This window comes from Hemibagrus wyckioides, linkage group LG04 (assembly GCF_019097595.1).
Source record: "Hemibagrus wyckioides isolate EC202008001 linkage group LG04, SWU_Hwy_1.0, whole genome shotgun sequence".
NCBI lineage: Eukaryota > Metazoa > Chordata > Actinopteri > Siluriformes > Bagridae > Hemibagrus > Hemibagrus wyckioides.
In genome coordinates this window covers 12,265,117-12,285,982 of record NC_080713.1, presented here as the reverse complement: position 1 = coordinate 12,285,982, position 20,866 = coordinate 12,265,117, and the positions used below count along the sequence as shown (strand labels likewise).

General features: G+C 38.0%; 1 protein-coding gene across 1 annotated transcript in view; it reads left to right on the top strand.

The window, feature by feature from the left end:
- Positions 1-5,636: 5,636 nt before the first annotated feature.
- Positions 5,637-20,866, top strand: part of cdon (cell adhesion associated, oncogene regulated) — a 38,531-nt gene continuing 23,301 nt past the window's right edge. The window contains exon 1 of the mRNA XM_058387729.1: positions 5,637-6,085. The gene's annotated coding sequence lies outside the window, so the exon portion shown is untranslated. The remainder of the gene's footprint in view (positions 6,086-20,866) is intronic.

The window sequence follows — 20,866 nt, the reverse complement described above, 5'->3', positions numbered from 1 at the left end:
GAATGTTCTACAAGGAAAGCACTGTGCTTTCGACATGCCCCCTAGAGTCATACCAGGAAAGCTTGTTTAACTTTACTAAACTCTACTTTTGTTCTATAATACACTGCTAAGAATTTGAAATGGATTATTTTCATGCTTTTTTCATTTGTATGTGACCATTTTATCCTAAATAAATGAAGAATAGTATATATAATAATGAAATTATTCATAATAATAATAATAATATAATAATTAAAATGTCATATTATATTATAATAATAGATAAATAAAATAAAACAATAAATAAAGTTAGGATTATTTGTAGATATGGTATTAAATTATAATAACATACATTCAGTGGGAATATTCAACATTTGCAAACGTGTCTGTGTATAAGAGAGAGGGGGGGGGGTCAGCGCACAGTATATGTGTGAATAAGTAAGATGTTACATACTGATGAAATTCCCAGAGAGACCAGGATGGATAATGTGATCTAGCCTTGGTGATGCACAAACCAGATGGGGAGGTGATGTCTCAAATCTCTCTAGCTCTCTACACACACATACACACACATACACACACACACACGCACGCATGCACACATGCATGTCTTACCCAAGTGATATATGGTAAATTGGTCACGTTGTGTGTTGAGAATTTTTCTTTACCACTGTGCTAAACCCTCACCATGAACAACTTGCCTTACAATTTAATATAAAGTGGAATTTTAATACTGGTGTTAATACAGTGTTTGGGTATGAAAAATTATTTTCAGCATTGGTCTTTCATGCCTGACATTTGAGGTGGAAAAAAAGACATTAAAAGTAGTCAACCATTTATTTTTATGATAATATAAAAGAAATGATGAAAAAACATGGCATGATTGAAAAGGAGAGAGAGAGAGAGAGAGAGAGAGAGGGAGAGAGGGAGAGAGAGAGAGAGAGAGGTGGATTTTTGTCTGACAACTAAAGGTTAAAAATAAATCCACATCTTTATCAAATAACATGATAGAACCACATGAATTTCGGGCAGTTTCAGAGTGTTTCATTTGTCATGTGTCCACCAAAGACAGAGTGATGAAGCGGCTCTGGACACATAGACATTCTTATGCCAGAGTTAAACATTCCCTCCCTCGTAGTTTGATTCAGCAAAACCTTGAACCCTGACCTGTGAGCCTAACCTACTGCAACCTTTAGTACTGATGGCACTCCTATTATCTGAAATAACCTTCATGTGGCTGGGAGGACCAGGGTATCATTGGACCTGTTGACAGTAGAAGTTCTGCCTTAGCTCACTTTGTAGCTCTTAAAGCCTCAGCTGGCACTACCTGTACAATAAATAATACTGACAGCTTTAGCATCTGACAGGTGGTTTGATGCTTTATAGACGGAATGTTGTTGATGATCCTTAAATGTTTATTTTTGGAAAAGGTTAAGATATACTGGGTATATTGATACAATCATTTCTACATGTTTTACATAGCACTGAGTATGTGATGCTATTGGATGTTTTCCTGTTAGTGTCACTTGCTCAAAGAAAGAAAGACAGCCAGGCCATTGAAGACAGATACAGAACTAACTGGTTAGTGAGTGAAAAGTGCCAATGCTTCAGTTCTTAGCATGGTTATGGCATCCCCAACTGTGCTGGCTCTCACCTCTGGTCCTGGCTCCTTTCTTTTATGCACAGTGTAGGCCCCTTCTCACTATGGTCTGCTCACTTTCTGGCCTTTCACATGTGAATGTGTCCAATTGCCCTCGTGTCCCCTACCCAGGATTTTGTCATGAACTCCCTCTTTGAAAGAGTTCCTCCTTTTTCATTGACATGGTGCCACTGCAGGAGCCGGTGCAAATCTGGCTCCCAATTCCAATGAATTAAAAACCAAACCACTACATAAAAGAATGTGGAGTTTTACTATAGTGAATTGCAAACATTAAAAACTAAATATTTATCTCTTTTAAAACATATCTTACCAATGCAAAGTCAAATCAATCAGCATCTAACCACAACATGAAGAAACTGTCATATACCACCATTCCCTGATTGATAGATGTTTATTGATTTTATAGTTTTTAGCCATTAAAATGGTAGTAAAGCTGCTCATATTCCGTTTTTTTAACAGTAGCATAAGAAATTTTGCTTCTTGTCCAGTTCTTTGGCTAAATGGGAAATTATTTGGCCAATTAATTTTTCTGAGACAGAGTCAATAGCTTTGGTACATTCAAACACTCCATACTAAGCGTTCATTTCTTCAAATGTGTTTATTTCATTAAACCTTCAGTTGAATCTTTGCTAATTGCTGAAGTTTGTGTCCAAAACTGTCTGGATTTTTGATCTGCATCATTAGGCTTTCTAAATTGTAATTTTCAGACATTCTAAAGGCATCAAAAACCTTTTCTGAAGTAAGCAAAAAAGAACCCGTATGTAGTTTTAAAACTATACTATATGTCCAGAAGTATATGGACACCCATATGTGGGTCTTCCATAAACTGTTGCAACAAAGATTGAAGCGCATTTGCAAATCAGTTCCACAAACCTTCCATGTCACGAGTGTGTACAGTCATACAATATAAAACATACTCATCACTCTTCTGTCTTGTCCTGCATACATACACTGTATGTCCAAAAAGCTTGTGGACACATGACCACTTCACATATTTGGGTCTTCCCCAAACTGTACCACATAGTCTGTAGTACACAATTGTCTAGAATGTCTTTGTATGCTGTAGCATCAATAATTTTTCTTTGGGGGATCTAAGAGCAAACCTGCATCAAGACTCCTCTTTGCTCTGGCACCTAACTAGTGAAATGAATTTCCCCTAGATGTCCGAAACACTGAGTCTCACTGGCTGTCTTCAATGTCAAAAAACCTCTCTTGCTAAAGTACTTAAACTAATTGCCTATGTGCTTTTCTTGCTATAGGACCTCCCAACAGAGTTTTATAGACTGATGATATTCTTAGTCAGTGACCTAGTGAACCAGTACCTATGCATTCATTGAGTCTTTAAGGTACTTCTGTAAATTGCTCTGGATAAGGGCACCTTCCAAATACTGTAAATGGAAATGTTAACCGGTTGGAGCATGGTTTGCCATAGTTGGTGAAAAAAAATTCACGTGTCCTGTACATAACTCTGACCTCAACCACAATGAACACCCTTTGGGATGAACTGGAATGCTGACTGCATGCCAGGCCTCCTCTCCTGACATCAGATGAATTATCACAAATCCCAGGTCCATAATCACTCCTCATACCAGTAAAGCTATAATGTGCAGTCTACACTTTCAAAACAAAATTTCAATTCAAAAGATACACTTGTGAATAATGAGTCACATTTCTCTCTCTTTCCTTTTTCTGCCTTTCTTGAGTCAGGGTTTACTAGGCCTAGATTACTAAAAATTAGACAGAGGAGAAAGTGAATCATCTTTCAGCACTCAGACGGCACAGAGCACCTGCTGTCCTGGTCTGCATAGATGCAAGGACACATCTGCTGTTTATACATGGCCATGCATACAACAGGTGTGTTGTGTATGTTTCACAAAGGCTTAACCAGCCAAGAAGTTCCACCAAGACTTGTAAACATAAACTCACACACACACACACACACACACACATACACAAACCCCTACTGTAGAGGAAATGGTTCCAGCCACTGAATAAGATGGCAATTCATCCAGCAATTCTAAAGCCAAAAGCAACCTGTGACCATTAGTTGCACAAATACAGCTTGTACTGAGTCATATTAACGAGCTTTTTATATTGCCTTGCTTCAGCCACTGTTATGGTCAAATTAACACACAGTACATGGATTAATATTAAAAGTGAGTTTAATAGAGAATAATTCAGGCATGCAATTTCTGACTCATACAATGATGCTAGTAAGCTTTCCAAGTGGTCTGTAAAAATACACCTTCATGCTTCATGAACACTCTGAGGAATATAAGAGTGAGCTGAACTGGGGTGCCACTTGCCACTGACTGTATTTTCTCCTACTCACATTCAGAAAGGTTGGCACGGCATTTTGGAGACATTTCTTAAGTAGTTGTGCATACAGTATAATGGGTTTACTCAGTGCTTGAATTTGTGTAAACATTTTTGACCATTTTAGCTGAACATACTGCAGTACAATAAACTAGTAATGTTCTATTAGAACTAGTTAAAATAGAAACTTCTAAACTCGGTTCCTTAAAGTGTGACAGAACAGGCATGAGAAAGATTTTTTTTTAACAAGGAAACAACACCAGCCACATTGATTTTACTTACTGATGATATATACATCAGTGCCTCTTGTACTTGCCCTTTGCAATGTGTGGCAGCATTAGCTAAGCCTCGCAACAAGTTTATTCCTAAGCTCTCAAATATAATTTGACAATACAAATTAGCTGAATGCTAAGAGTCAGCCGTCACAATGCAAACTGTCTTGATTAATACAAAGTGTACTCAGAAAAAGGATACAGAAATATGTATCAGGTCTGATACATAAGTGTGATTTCATAGGAATTTACGTAGATGAAGTCAGTAAGTGATGCTTAATGTCAACACATGTCTTACAAATAAGCTCAATAAGTGTGTTAATACAGTGAGCAAAAAATAGATATTTGTCTTTTGAAATGTAAGTAAAAGCCAAGTCAAAAGGATTCAACCTGTAGCACTGCCATACTACCTCTGGCTGCTTGAGCAAGGCCCTTAACCATCTCTGCTCCAGAGCTACTAGTTCATTGTTGACTTAGCTACCCTGACCCCAAACTTCCTAACAAGCTAGGGAGACATTTTCACTGTATTGTAATGTATATGTGAAATTACATTCTCTCTCTCTCTCTCTCTCTCTCTCTCTCTCGCTCTCTCTCTCAAAAGTATTAGGTAAATGGAGAATTCAAGTAAACTGACATTTTTTTTCCAATTTATTTTGTACAGTACATATTTTGCAATACACATATTGCACGATCATACTGGACGATTTTTGCAGATGTGCAATCAGCATAAATCTCATTCTCTCTCTCTCTCTCTCTCTCTCTCTCTCTCTCAAAAGCATTAGGTAAATTCAAGTAAACTGAAAAAAAACCCCATTTTTTTTGTACAGTACATATTTTGAAATACAATATATTGCACACTTTTTTTTTTTGCACAATTTCTGCAGATGTGCTGATTGCACAAATGCTGTTCAGCCACCAATATTTCTACTTTTTTTTTTTTTACTCCTGTCTGGTTGTGTATGTGTCAAATTTGGAAATCGCAGATATTTCGATCCAAGACCTAAGTACAGTAACAGTTACTTTTCACCACTGCTAATAAATGATCAGTTTCTCTGAAACTTTGCAATGCTGTGCTACATAATAACACCGAGCACACCCTACACTTTGTAATCATGTGTAACTCGTCACTTCGTGCGCGCTCAGTTAAAGAAACTGCACTTGGTTATGCTCCTGGACCACAAATGACAACAGGTATATTTAGGAGAGTCCATTAAAAACATATGCTCTTGTGGTGGCTCTTTTTTTCCTGCGCGGTGTAAGGGGGGCTGCGAGGCCTGCAATATTGCTGTGCTGCTGAAAGTTTGCTAAGAGAGTGGCTGTAGGGCTGTAGGGTTGTAGGGCACCCCCTCCTTCTTCTACTCCGGCACTGCCCTGTTGTGGGCTTGCGGGGTTGGAACATTCCTGGTTTGACGACCAGCCTGCGCCTTCACTGCCATGATTTGCTGAGCAATTCGATCCTCGCCTCGAGGATGTGAGTGTGTGTGAGTGTGTATGCGCGGAGAGAGAGGGGGGGAAAAGACAGTTGCAAGGCGAGAATGAGAAAGCAGCATAAAAACTACAGAGAGCGGTCCGTGTAGTACGTGCTGCGTATAACTTGAGTTGTCTTTTTCTGCTTCACTTCGCCTAGTTGACTTTGTACTCCATGAGCTACGCTGCCTATCAACTCAGCCGCTGCTACCTACAACGAGAGAAACTATAAAGCTGTTCACTCGCTTTTTATTGTTTTATATAAAAAAAACTTTAACCTCCATTACCCTGAACATCGTGTCTAATGGAGGGTCCGGTGCGGATTTGCTGCTTTAAGAATGCTTTTTGCTGCTAGAGTGTCCGGCTGTCTTCGTTTTCCCTCCATCAGAAGGTAAGAGTTTGTGGAAGAAACGCGCAGGAAAGGTTGCTCAGGTTGCATGCCTTCAACACACACACACACACACACTCTCACAAACACAACACAATACACATTTTATGCAGACGTATGGACTGCGAGAAGTAAGTGTTTGGAGACTGTTTAGTTCAGGGTTTTGTATTGTACACCTTGTAAACTTGAGAATAAAGAGTGTATTTGTATGTACTGATTGTAATTTTACGGAGCTGAACAGAGTTTCCTTCAGTAGAAAAGGGGGCGCCATGACCGCGACTTCTCAATCTTGCGCGTGAAAATCTACATCTAGTGAAGTTAAGGGTTTTGTTTTGTTTTGCTTTGTTTGTTTGTTTACATTTCTGTAATTGCAACACACGTATAGACTAATACCTGCACAGTGCCTTTTGTAAATGGAGTTTTAAACAGCCTACTAGCTAACGAGCTTGTTTTAATTATTTAGGGTTTATTTCACCAATTAGTAGACCATTAGAAGTGTGTATGTATGTATATATATATATATATATATATATATATATATATATATATATATATATATATAGTATTGAATAATGGTCAGCTAAAATATTTAAATTGTACAAGCTTATTATTATTATTATTATTAATAATAATAATAATAATAATAATAATATGGCTCTGGCTATTAACAGCAATATTGTTAAAGATCTGATCACTGTGCCAGACTTGAAACAGAATATCTGTCTGCTTCAGTAAAAGGAAAACCTTGTAGAAACAATAATTAAAATAATAATATAAAAAAAAAAGCTCATAGTAGTTAATATAAAAAGAAATTGATATCTCTTCAGAGGCGCCTGCAGGAACCGATGTCAAAATAAAGGATTTGAGCCCTCTGCAGCTTCTGTTTACAATAACAAAACTGATTTTCTTTTGCTGTAAGTCACAACCAGTGATTGTTTCACCATGAATGTGGTGGTGAAAGTATGGCTATTATAAATATTTGAAATAATACATGAAAGTAATAGCAATACTAAGAAAATGCATGATTAATAAAATGGATAGGACACCACAGTCTTCGAGGTCATGATATATTTTGTAATTTTACTGAACAATAAGTTAAGAAAAAACAGGAAACTTGTATGCAAATATGCATATATACACTTATAAAAATATATATATGATGTAATTCATTAACAAGGAATCTAGTCTGAGGTATCTTCTGTTCTCGTTGCTAGACACAAGTTTATGATGTTACTGCGTCTTGACAAGTACACAGACAAAAATATTGACTTTAGTTGTGATTAACATGCCCAGTAAACTGATCACAATGCGACGATTGTAACCCAAATATATAAAAGTATTTTTTTGTTTGGTTGACTTATGGATTCGGACTGTGATGGGCGCCGTAAGATTTCTCCTACAGAACTGCTTTTGACACAACTCTCCCAAAGACATGTAAATGGATGCCTACATGTGGCATGTGAGTGGCTTTTGTCTGATCAGAGAGGTTAAGAAAACATCACTGCTGCACAACAAAACCCCCAATGCTCCCTTTACAGACAGAGAAAGCGAGATCCTTTTTTTGCTGTTTTACCAACACAATATAATTTTCTAAAGCCATGGAGTTAAAGCTATAAATGTATATGAGGGAAGATATTTCGGCGGTATATGTGTTTTGTTTCATTTACGGAATAATTCACACTTGTATTTCGCTTGTTTCATTTAAACCATCATGCTTTAGTAAATGGGTAAAAGCAGAAAGTTATTAACTAGTAGAAAGGACTGAAGGTTAGACTATGCTCATGTTATAAAAGTTACTGAGTCCAGACTTTTCTCTGTCACATCAGATCATCTGTTAATGCTCCTTTTATTGTGTTTTTGTCTGTCTTTCCTTTTCTTTCTCTATGAAAAGTACATAAAGAACTTTGTTGATGGCTTAAACATGTAGTACACACTATAGCTGTAGTATACACTATATTAAAATTGTAGCATTTAATTATAAGTTGAATTGTTCATTTTACTGCCGAAAATGGAATAAGCGTAAATGATAGCAGTATGCTGTGTTTGTACTGGATGAGTCCATGAATCACGGCTTTGTTTTTCTTAAACACATAAGAACATTGGTTTGAAACTAACCAGAAAATTTGCAGAAATATTTCTTAAACTGCATTTTGGAAATGCCGTATATGTAATGTCTTTTAGAGCACCTTTTTTTTGACAGACTTGCATTACATAATAATGGAAGATGGACTGGTAAACATCAACCGTGGGTTTTTGGTAAATGAAAACAGACCAAAAACAAGAATTGAATTTTTAAAAAAGTACACTTTAATTTAAAAAATGGCAAAAGTTTACATAAACCAAGGCTAAAGACATTTAAAGTTCCATACATTTCCTCACTTAGGGTATCTCCTTTATTTACGTAAGTGATCATTTCAAAATAATATCTGAGAGACTAAGGTTTATTTCAGTTTTATGTCAAAAGTTTGCAAAAGCTTTGTAGACTTCAACAAGCATCTCAGTACTTTGCCGGAATTTTTGCTGGATCCTTCTTATAGAACTGGTGTAAACTCGGTCAGGTTTGTGGGCCTCCTTGCTCAGACACACTTTTTTTTTAGTTCAGGCCACAAATTTTCTGTGATCAGATCAAGGTTGTGTGATGGCCACTTCATTACTTTCAATTTGTTGCCTTTATACATTCTGTTACCACTCTGGAGGTAATGGTTAGGATCAGTACTTTTCTGAAAGACCCCATTGTGACTGTTTTAACTTTCTGGCTAAGTCTTGAGGTTTTGCCTCATTATTTATAGATTTCCTTCCTCGTGATGTGGACACCTGACATCATACCTGTGTGCTTGGTAAGCATCCCATTTCAACGTTGGTTCCTTCTGTGCTGCTGTAACAGCCTCTAGTCTTTTGGAAAGGCTCTTCACTAGATTTTGGATCTAGCTGTGGGAATTTCCCATTCAGGCACATTAAGAGCATTAGTGAGGTCACTGACTGATGTTGGGCAAAAAGGTTTGGTGCACCATTTGTGCATCTCCAGTTCATCCTGAAGATGTTCAGTGGGGATGAGGTCGGGGCCTGTGCAGGCCACTGTAGTTCTCCCACATCATCCTTTAGCAAACCATGTCTTTCTGGAGGTTGTTTTGTACATGGCGCTGTACCTTGCTGGAGCAGGTTTAGCCTAGGCAGCTTAGATCCCATTCAGCCCTGCTGTTAACATGCATCCTGTGTGATCGGATCACAGGTTAGTGCGAAGTACAGGTGTGAAAGGGTGAAGCATTGTGGTTTCACTCAATCCATGCATACTTTCCTCCGAACATGGTGCATATCATCATGGTTAAATATTAATTTTTGATTAGTTTTGTTAAACTTGGAGTCAGGAGCTTCTTTATTTCATAATAATTTTTCAGGCCATGCCACTTTAGAAGTCTCTGAATGGTAGATGTACATACTTTTTACTTGATATCTCATGAGATTCTTTGTTGTTCTCTTGAGAATTTATCTTACCCCAAGACATTCATACCAAAGAACATTTGTAGAATTTATCCCCCCTTCCTGAATGATGTAGTTTCTGTGCGGTCCAAAGTTTTTTTTTATATTTATATACAATTGTTTGTACAAATGCATGTTGTGCCTTCAGTTGTTTTGGAAATTGCTTCTAAGGAGGAACAAGACTGATTTTTATTTTATTTTATTTATTTATTTATTTATTTATTGGCTTAGTTAGATTTTCCCATGGTATCAAGGGCAAATTGATATGAGCAGACTCTTTAATAGCCACAGGTGCACTTCTAGTTAATCCCTAATTATGACAATTGGCCAATCAGAAGCTTCTAAAAATCATTAAATCAGTTGGAAAAAAAAGCTGTTGAAAAGGATAATGAACTTTTGGAAACATTTGACCCACTGGAATTCTGATGGATTTCCTGATGAATATAGTGAATTAAAGCTAAAATAAATAAATTTAGCCTGGGTGTGTATAAACCTTTGCCTTTAACTCTTTACTCTGAACATGTTGTATATTTAGCTTTTATTAATATGCATCCTAAGAGGTAAATGAATGGAAAACAGCAGATAAGCAGATGATTTTTTGTGGCAGTAATGCTGTAATAATGCAATAATGTTTTTTGCAATTTCCAATGCCACTTTACTCTTATTAGCTAATAGTAATAAAAGTTTTACATTTCATTTTTAAGTTTCATTCAAGTAAAGCAAGCTGCTTAGATGCTGATTGGTGGAACCTCAGTGCGTGTTTATACTACAATATAGTGATATCTTTTTCCTCTTTGCTTTAAAAACATGACAAAAATGATATCCTCTGCCATTTCTTACCCTTTGATCATTTCCCAGATATGTAAGCAGGTGAAATAGATACTGTTTTATTGAACTCAAACAACTCTTGACTGGTCATTGTTTATTTTGTTTCTGCCACTGTAGACTAATGGCACCCCTATCACACTAGTGTTCCCTAGTGACTTTTCTTTCATAGGGGCTGTATATGGACTAAAATTTTCAGAGGAATGAGGTTGTGATTAATCAAGTGTGTGAAGATGAACATAGATGGGTGCCTGGGAAATAAAGGACCAGCAGGTACCAATAATGTACTATATTGTGTATTTGAGCTGCTACTCAGAATGCAAGTATTGGTTATGATATTTTCTGATGCACCAAACTCGAAAGGAGCTGCTATTGGATTTTTCTAAGTAGGGTTACTGAACCTGGAACCATTAATCAGATAACTGGGCTACATCCTGTGATTTCAAAGGCATCATCCATCAGTGGCTCCAACTATAGGCATTAACAAATCATTAGCATACCAGAGCTTATCATACAGCCTGATTCTAAACACTGCTGTGCCATTACAAGGGCTAGAATAATGTTTGGCCGATTAGAGTGTTTTGGCTAATTCTAACCACATGTGGCTGCTGGGGAGGTATGTTATGTGGCCAATTTGAATGTGTGCTAGTGTAGTGCACTCACAGTCGACTTTTTTGCTCCTTATGCCTCGCTTGTGTTGTGCGTCCTTCTATGTGAAGCACACTCAGTGTGCTCAGGTCGGTCAGACAAGAGGGGTATGGTGATGGCAGCATTGCACTAGTTCAGTGGATGGTTTCGGTACTATGTTTGGACAAAAAAAAAAATGCATAGTGAAATTGAATGATAAATATGTTGTGGTGTAATGATGGGAGGCAGACCGGGTGTGTCCACCAGAGAAAGAGCGAGACGGCGCGGTCTAAGTTTATTTTGGAACTCCTTGGCTCAGACATCATTGCAATACGGAAGTTATGCAGTTTGCTAATCCCGTATCTGGCCTGGAAAGGATAAAAGTGAGTTTGAACTGCTAAATCAGTGTGTGGTTGAGCTATTTTTTTTTAAGTTTCATTCTCCTTTCTTTAGAAGAATCAACCGAGACAGAAGATGACTTTGCAGAAACATCAAGTTCATCAACAAAGAGAGCAGCACAATTCACGTTTCATCATACATGTGCATACGTGTACATATAACCGGGCAAAAATTGTACACCCTATGTCTTATAGAATGTATTGTATTGCATAGGAGGTTTACTGCTAGAACTTCCCTGTACTGTAGAATACTGAGTTTCTCTGTATTTTTTAAGTTGGTTATATAACACAAGAATGAGCGATTTGAGCCCTCTGCTCACTTCATCTGTAAACAATCTACTGGAAATGATCAGGTGTTATGTATTTTTTTTTTCCTTGCACTTTTTTAGCTAGACAGTGCTAGATGCACAGAGTCTCAGGGAAAGCCCCTAACACTCAGCTTGTGGTCTGGACTCAGCAACATGCTGCAAGATCACAGTAGTGCTAGATATTTGCATTCCCTTTGAGTCCTTTTTTTAAAAAAAAAAATAATCCTGGTACTCAGTAATTGTGTAAGTCACATTAATGTGCAAAACAAAGTCTCTTTAGTCTCATACTTCTATAATACTGAGCAGTTGTGAGTCACTAATACATGTGTCAAGGTGTGAACAGTATGCACACAGTGAGCAGAGAGCTGTTTTTGAATGCAATTTAGTAATGTTAAAAAATGAATCTTAATTAAACTTTTGTTAGGCAAAATTTATTACCTATGTAAAATATATGCATACTATATATATATATATATATATAAGTCCACATTCTTCATTACACTTTCTTCATCATTTTGAATGTTTTCCTGTAGAATTCATTATGACTGGGTGGGTTGCTTGGTAAATATGTAATTGTAAACACAAATTGACCTTTAATAAGCAGATCGAGAAATAGAATCTATAGTGAGAGCCAAACTCATATTCCCAAAATAATTTCTTTGGTGACTAGCCCTGTAACTCCAAAGCCATAGGTATACAATGGCTTCCAAAACCATGTTGTCCGCACATAGAGGATTGTTTCCTACCTTTGAGGACACGTAACAGTATGATGTGTTAAAATATTAAAGGCAAAAGGATGAGCTGGAAGACAGTCCAGAAATTTTTGTTTTAATACCAGTCCAGATGCAGGTCTGATGCTGAATTATGTCCACTTTATATTCTTAATGGTCTTGTTGGGAGAAGTTATAGGAAACAACACTCAAAAACATAGATTATATATATTTCCATGTGAATCTTTGCAAGTGTAACTGGAAGTTTCTGAGAATTGAGAAGAGGTTGTTAACCCTAAGTTGAGCAGGTGATATTATATCAAAAAAGGGCGCTCATCCAATAAAGTACCATTTCCCTACTTTTAATTGAGACTCAATGGTTGTAGCACTGACCGTACAGTTCACTGCTTCAGTTAAATTTATAGGCCATACGGACCATACAGTTCACTAAGTTTAGCTGGCTAGTTTAGTGCTAACAGGCTTTCATGGAGGCCTTAATGTTTTTATGCACTTTGTAGGTTGAATGAGACAAGGTTGAGAGGTATGTAACTCAGAGTTTCAATTTTTCCCTTCTGGGTTAAGTTGAATGCCGCATTAGATTGCGCTTAGCCTCATTAGTCCCTCAGGAAACAGTGGAGGGATGACTGTAGATGACTGGGCATTTTGCTGCCAAAACAACCATTTTATTTAATCCTCACGCTGATGAGGCTGTAATTTTTTTTCTATATCTGGGTTCAATTGAGAACAAATTGTCAGTCAGGTGAAACATTTGGACAAGAAGTTATAGACTGGTATTTTGCTGTCAGTTCCACTGATGAATATAAGTATGGTTAGCCATTTTGTATAATGATGTCTATGTCCGTGGCAACTTCCTATTTGCAAGGTTATTTTTTGGGGCCTTTCCCTATACATAACCCTGTCCACTGTTCTGAGAATGAGCTACTTCTGTCCCAGCAACATTTCTTCTTTTCCTTTAGGTTATAACCGATTGCCAAGGTTTTTAAGCTTGGCTTTCAAATACTTTCTGCTTCATTGTATTTGTAGCATTTCATAGGGGTTAAATATTCAATCTCAGTGACTGCTATTTTGAAACCAGTGAAGAACATCAGCACCACAAGACTATATTTTTAGTCTAGAGCTGCTTTTGGATCCTGAAGTGCAGCAAGACTGAACTAGTGCTGTTTTAAAACTGGGGATTAATTACTGAAGTTAGTCAGAATCCATCCATCCATCTGTTTATTTTCTGTACTGTCTATGCATGGCCACAAGGGGGGCCTTAGGGGACTTGGGGCACTCTTAGCAAGGATCTCTGGTGAATGTCCAATATGCTTCCAAATAAATGTACTTCTTTCTGTTAATGTTCAAGTCAAGGACATTTTCACCTAACTGTGGCCAAACTATATGATTATGGTGTTTAATAGCTTTGTTGTTCATTGTTTTGTTGCTGTCATTAGGTGGTGTTGGACTGATATGTCAATGTCCATATTCTGTCCACACCTCCAGTGCTACTCCAGTGAATCCAGAATGCACTTACAAGTGCTCGAAAGGCTGATGTAAATGTTTTCCGAAATCAGCTGAATTGTTTGATGATTTTTGAGCAGCAAGGCACGACCTTTACTCTTTCAGTGAGTCATAAGATTAGACAGATAAACATTTTGACAGCCTCAGTAGATGCCCCTGAGTAGCCTGACTGAGGCCCCTGCTCAGGCATGATTTTTAGTGTGTTCTGAGGGAGAGCAATTTAAACTTCTTAACCTGTTTGACATTGAATTTTTCCTACTCTTGTAAGTAGACAAACATAACCTTAGCAACAGGCCAGCATACTTTTAATCGTCTTTTTGTAGCGTTGTAGTTCTCGCTTTGCTAATTTTACTTCATGGAATTCTATAGTAAATGTTTGTAGTCATACCATCTGCACAAGAAAGCTATCCACGCTGAGCTTCCCCCCTTGATTGATAATTCACAGTTACCTGAGTGTGAGCATTGCTAGCCTTTGGAACGATCTGTTTGGAGACTCACTGTCAACTTGTTTTTGCTTTCCACATGTTTCAAGGCACAGTTTTTAATATATGTCTGTACCCTGGGAGTGCTTTTGGTCGAGGGCCAGGGACCTATCGGCGGGAGACTGAGCAGAGCCTGTTGTGTGGCTGTATGGTCGGCTCGGTTACCATAGTGACAAAAGAGGTGATGGAGTCCAGGAAGATTGGGAAGAGCTGGGGCCTGGAGTGAGACAGAGAAAGAGAGCTGGGACATGGAGGTTGAATGGAAAGCCTTGGGTTGGATCCAACTTTTAATCAACTTGACTGCCGTCCTATCGTAGTCAACAATCGGTGTGATATGTAGTAATGGAACAGGCTTGCCTGGATAAATGAACGGTGGATTGGTGTTTTAAAAGAGAGGGATATTGAGAGAGTAGGGGAAAAAATAGTAACTTTAATTTGACTGGTTTTTTATATTCCTGCTAGCTTAGCTGCTCTCATAGCCTGTGGAATGTGAGTAATCAGACTCCCCCTGGCAACTCCAACATGCAAACACTCGCACACATTTGTTCTTCCATTGCCTATGAACTATGAATCAGATGCATTTGACATTGTCAGCCTTAGACTAGTCTTTCTTGGCCCATCTGCGCTTGCACAGCCTCTGTTTTTTGCTGTCTCCCACATTCCTCATTGCTTTCCAAATTATCTCCCTCATGAAACCCCAGTACTCCAGGGGATGTGAACTTGGCTGGAGGGCTAGTTAGTGGCTCCCACAGTACAGTGGGCAGAGCTGGCTATGCATTGTAGCAGGCTCAATTGTAGGCTTGTGAGAAAGCAGCATCCTGAGATCCATTTCCTGCCGCTGAGAGTGCCCAACTGATTTTTGACATTGCTTTTAATTTCTGTTGTGAAAACCTTGGGAAACACTTCACTCACCTTTCCACCCGACTTTCGCTTTCTTGCTCAGCATTTCCCTTAAACACTTTTCTCCTCCTTGGCTAAACAAGACACCACTGAAAAAAATTATAGTTAAAAAGTGTCTGCACTGTGCCAAATTGATTCTTTAATTAACCCCAGTCCTTTCTAGACTGGCTCAATAAGCAGATTTTTTTATCTCATAGTTTTTATATCTCTGCGGCCTAGCAAGATGTTACTAGTGTCTTTCAGATTTCTGCACTGAACTAAAGGATAGGCAGGTGGGGGAGGATGGGTCAGGGCTGGAAAGCTCTGGAATGGCTAAGCAATATGTTTGTACTTGGTAAACACTGCTTTGTTGAATGTTAACCTCTCAGTCTAGGGGCCAATTTCAGCTTTTTTTTCCCTCTACAGGCCCATCTTCCATCTTCATGCTTCACACACTGGACCATGGATCACTTGCACCATTTTAAATACCTTTTCAGACTCTGTCAGGACTTTTCAGACTCTCTCTGTGATCCCACTGCACACACACACAAACTGCTTATGGAATACGAGGAAAGGTTATTTTAGTAAGAGAACTATAGCGTTGAAACAGTATCATTAATAGAGAGTATAAGGGCAGAGGAACTGAGCAAATGTGCACTGTCCTTCTGTGTGCACTCAGCAGGGACATGTTCACGCTTTGCCATCATTTGTCACTTGCTAATCCCAAGGTTAAGGAGATCGTCCAGATATTCCACATAGGAATTCAGAGTTGAGGGGGTATTTTCTTTTGTTTTACCCAGTCTGAGGTTGAGAACTTATGAATTATGATCTTTAGTCAAATGTAGCAAAAGGTCACTCACAAACACAGTTGCACACAGTGCTCACCCTCACATACTCTAATAATAATCATTCTGTTTAAACTGTCATGCCTATCCAGCTGGCTAAAACACTTTACTCCAATTTCCTTTTTCATTCCCATTCCCACTTCGGGCTAATGCAAAAAATGTCTTATACCTATGTCTTTCTCCCAGGCTTTTCAGTCTTTTCTCTTCATTTTTTAAATCTGCCCGTAGTCTTTAATCAAAGAGCGTCTGCTCAGCAGAGGCTCAGCATTTCCATTCATTAGCATCTTATGCATGGCCTAAGGCTACCTTCATCCAATAGCAGCCAATTATAGACTTGTTGAGGCTGCTGGAGGTGCCTCAACAAGCCTACTGTCTGTCCTCAACTCTCTCTAATTCTCTTTAAGTCTCTCTCTCTCTCTCTCTCCCCCCTGATTGCATATCAAGTCACTAAGTTGTACCATCAGTACACTGAAAGTGCAGTTTACACAGCATCAGTTTGTTTTTCTGGCATTAACAGGGGAAATGAGATGAGGTTTGGCAAGTGTTTACAACCTGATTAATCCTCTCTTTTCTAATGCTACATCCTTCTTCATCAGCCATTTCTTTCTCTCTTCATTTTTTTTTGTAGTGGTGTTATGATAAGAGCAATAGTTTTTTTTTTTTTAGTGACCTTTTGGTTTTTCATTTTCTTTTGCAGCCTTCTTGCCCTTCTTTGCTTTCTCTGTGGAATGTGTGTGTAGCAGCTCCTCTGTCAGCAGTTGGGAGGACGAGTGTAGACAGGTTCAGAGGATAGTATGAGAGACATCTTCAGCATGTCAGATCAGACCATGACAACTCTTAACTTCTTGCTTTTTTCTTTACTTTTCATTTGTTCTTGCTTCTTTTTTTGCTTTCTTTCTTATTGTGCAAATTATGTCTGTTTTGCCGACATTTTACATGTCTGTTTAAATCACATAGCTTTCACTTATTAGCTTTTTGCCTTTCTCTTGCTCAGTCTTTCCCACTTCTGTCCAGTGTGACCTGTGCAGTCTGATGTCTCTGTTGCTGATGCTGTTTTCCTTTGTCCATGTTTAGCCAATACATCTCTGTTGTGTTGCTCTTCTTCTTTAAAGGGATGCAGGTGCCATTCGCCCCCAGGGGCTTTTTCCAAAGTTTATCTTCCTTGGTGTCACCCTGGTAGGACCTTTCACTCCAACAAAAATGTTCATCTTACTGCAACAGTGTGTGTTATCAGCTCAGGGATATATGAAGATAGAGGAAGTTTCCATCATTTGCTCTCCTTTCCAGCAGAAATGTGTTAAAGGAAATCAGCTGCATAGTTGTTTTTGAATAAGGATACTACAAGAATAAGTTTTAAATACTGTTTTTCTCAGTACAGTTTATTTACATTTTTTCAAATCTGCCTTATGGAAATGCTATAGAGTCTTTTATAATCAGGCTGGCTTAGAGAGATGTTCAATCATCAGTAATGTGATGCATTTTTCAAGGATGTGTGGATGCACATTTCAGTTGCTACCCCTGACAGACCTATTTAAAAAGAAAAGAAATATTTTTTACAGTGCCTTCAACTTCATCACAATGCCAAAAACAGACATGACTCTGGATTATGTGCAATAATTGTTCGTTATTTTTCATAATCCAAAAAAATACATAGCTGGAGCATTTATTGCACTCAAATATTAATAATAAATAATATAGCTTACTAGGTCATAAAGAATTGCCTTCAAAAGCTGTTACAATGCCCCTGCTTTAAAGGCAGTCTTGGTAGTCCTTTTAAAAGTAATGAATAATAATTAGAGACATAACATCGTTATGAATAATGAGTAGTGAATATTGTTGAAGGACATAATTATGAATTCCATCATGAATTGGCATAGTACCATAACGTCATTAATGCATATCTGAATGCAGCCATTGTTGGTTTATTCTCAGCTTTCTTTAGGGCAAGAATACATTTCTACATAAGCTTCTAAAAAAGAAACTGCTTTTTGAGGAAGAATGACAGGCACAGAGATTGAAATGATTATTCTCCTAAACCCACATGCGTATGCTGCCAGTGCCGAGATTCTCTCACCATGTTACAGCAGTCCAGAGACACCAGTCAGAAAGTAATTGACGCTTTCTGTGATGTGTCAACACCACATATACAACAACGAACATGTCTAGAAAGAAAGTCTAAACTCACTATTGGATTGTACTTGATTTGGTTAAGCCCCAGACATGTGAATTTATCCATTCCCAAAACGCACTGTAGCTAATTCAATCCAGGAGAGGCACAAGTTAGAGTGTGTGGATTTATGCAAAACTTTAAAAGCCCTTGTGATCAGTAGTGGCTTGCAGTGAAAAAAAACAGTGCACATGAGATTTTTTTCAGCATTCTATCTCTTTTTTTTTTCCCCAGACCCTGGAAAATGGAGCATAAGTCCGACAATCAGTTCTTGAGGATAATTATATGGTTACCTTGCTTTAAATAATCACATCTTAGATAATACAGCGTAGGCCACTCATTAAAGGCTGCATATTAAAGACTGCATTGCCTTTCACCCTTAAACCACAGAAAATATATTGTTCATAAAAGGTTTATCCAAGACAAATAATGAAGGTTTTTTTCCTGTCAAGACTTTTTGATGGTTAATGCAATCTTGTAAAAAACAAAGCAGCCTATAGAAAACAGAATGAAATATGTATGTGCTTCTGTAAATGCAGTTGCAGTGGAAATCTTTTCGTATGCTCCCAAGCCCAGCAATGGACCATTTTATACCCTCAAAATTATATTTCACCAGATTGAGCTGTAGTCATTTCATCTTAGGCATATTTTCAAAAATATTTATTTATATTTACAGCTTTGTGAAAAGGAATTTTACCTAAAAATACAAACAAAACACACAAAGGATACAGTATTGGTGGTCAAGTGAAATGCTGTGTTCAAAAGCCTGTTAACTTTTTTTTAAACTAAAAAGCTATAGTTTTATTGTGCATAGGGGAAATGCAGTATACAGCTCTAGTGTGTGTATATAACAGGGACTGTTTTGCCCACTTGCCTTGCTGTCTAAACAGTATGCAGCCCGTCTTAATTCAGTTTTTTTAGTGAGGTTTTCTTTTCTTTTTTTCCCTGTAAGCACATTATCTTTACCACTGAATAATTGGTATAATATAAACATAATTACGTTGACTACAACAACAAAAAAAACGCACAAAAAAATCGGTGACCATCAATAATAAACTGGTAGGCTGTTGACCAGGTAACCGATTTGGCAAGCTGAACCTTCCTCTTCAACCTACTTTACTTTTTATATGTAAGCATTACATCAACAATGGTATCTCTGCCATCCAGAGACCCTCCAGTATGTCCTTATGTCTGGTTTATTGACTGTGACCACTTAGAAACCATGAAAACAATCAGTGCAGCAATCAGTTCTGCGCTCAGGTCTCCATCAGTAAACAGCTAGGCTTCATGTTATAACTAGAATGAATCTCCTTTTTACACAATTGCATTTTTGACCATATATTAGAGGATGGCTTCCCTTTTGAGTCTTGTTCCTCAAAAGGTTTCTTCCTCAAATCACCTCAGACTTTTCTAATTATTATTATTGTCTCTGGCTTGCTCATTAGGGATAAATTTTCATTAAAATGTGTCATTTATATCCCGAGTTTATATATTCCTATAAAGCCACTTTGCCAAAAAAAGTCCATCGTTAAAAGCAAATCAAACTGAGATCTGTAGTCGACACTGGCTGAAACACTAGCTTTGAATTGTCAACATTGACCATGCTCTCTTAAATCATCCAGCCATCTACCAGTCTCTCACAGCAACACTTTAGGCCTTTAATTTAAGCTTGATTATACTTTACGTAGTTGTGGAATGCTACTAACAGACAGGAGTTGGTCTTGTTATGTACTAAAGATCAGGTGCAGTGATACAGCCAATATTTGTGTGGTACCATATCCTTAGCCATATCCAGCTATTGCTACAATTTTTGCACTTTTGTAACTTCAGACCTAATGGCCTCTTTTTAATGGATGTAAGATTGGCATCAAACCGGGAATATAAGAAGGGGCATGTATCAGACCCTCATAACACACACACTCTTTCTCTCTCTCTCTCTCTCTCTCCCTGATCCCCATGCGTTAAGGCTCCAGACAGTGCCTCTTTCCTACCAGCATCCAGCTCCTCTTGCTTTCCCTCTCTCTTTTCCTCTCTGTCTATGAAGAATGACACCAGATATCCTGTGCAGCATCAGCCTACCCTGAGCCCACTGCCTACAGGCGGATGTCAGTAGAAAGGCAGTGAGATAAGAGGCAGGAATGATGCCTCTGTGTTTCCTCGTCTCGCCAGATTGCCAGAAGAGATAGTAAGAGGCACTATCTTCTGTACCCACCCCGCACTATGTATCCAGTGCTCACAAAAGTGGCATTAGTCCACCATAAAGTGCCACATTTTTGTCTGCTCAGCATTCACACCCATATGAGATGTCAAATTGCATGGTTTTGACCTGGGTTTTAAATGACAGGCTTTTGTTATTATTGAAATTATATATGATTATTCTGGAGGTAAGGAGCAGATTCCACTGATGGCATAGGGGCAATGCTTAAAGCTTGTCAGGACACGCAGCAGTACAGAAATACTGCCCTTAGATTCATAGGACAGAGGCTTATGTGAGTTTTAAAACAGTTTGAGTGAGGACTTAAAATATATATATATATATATATAT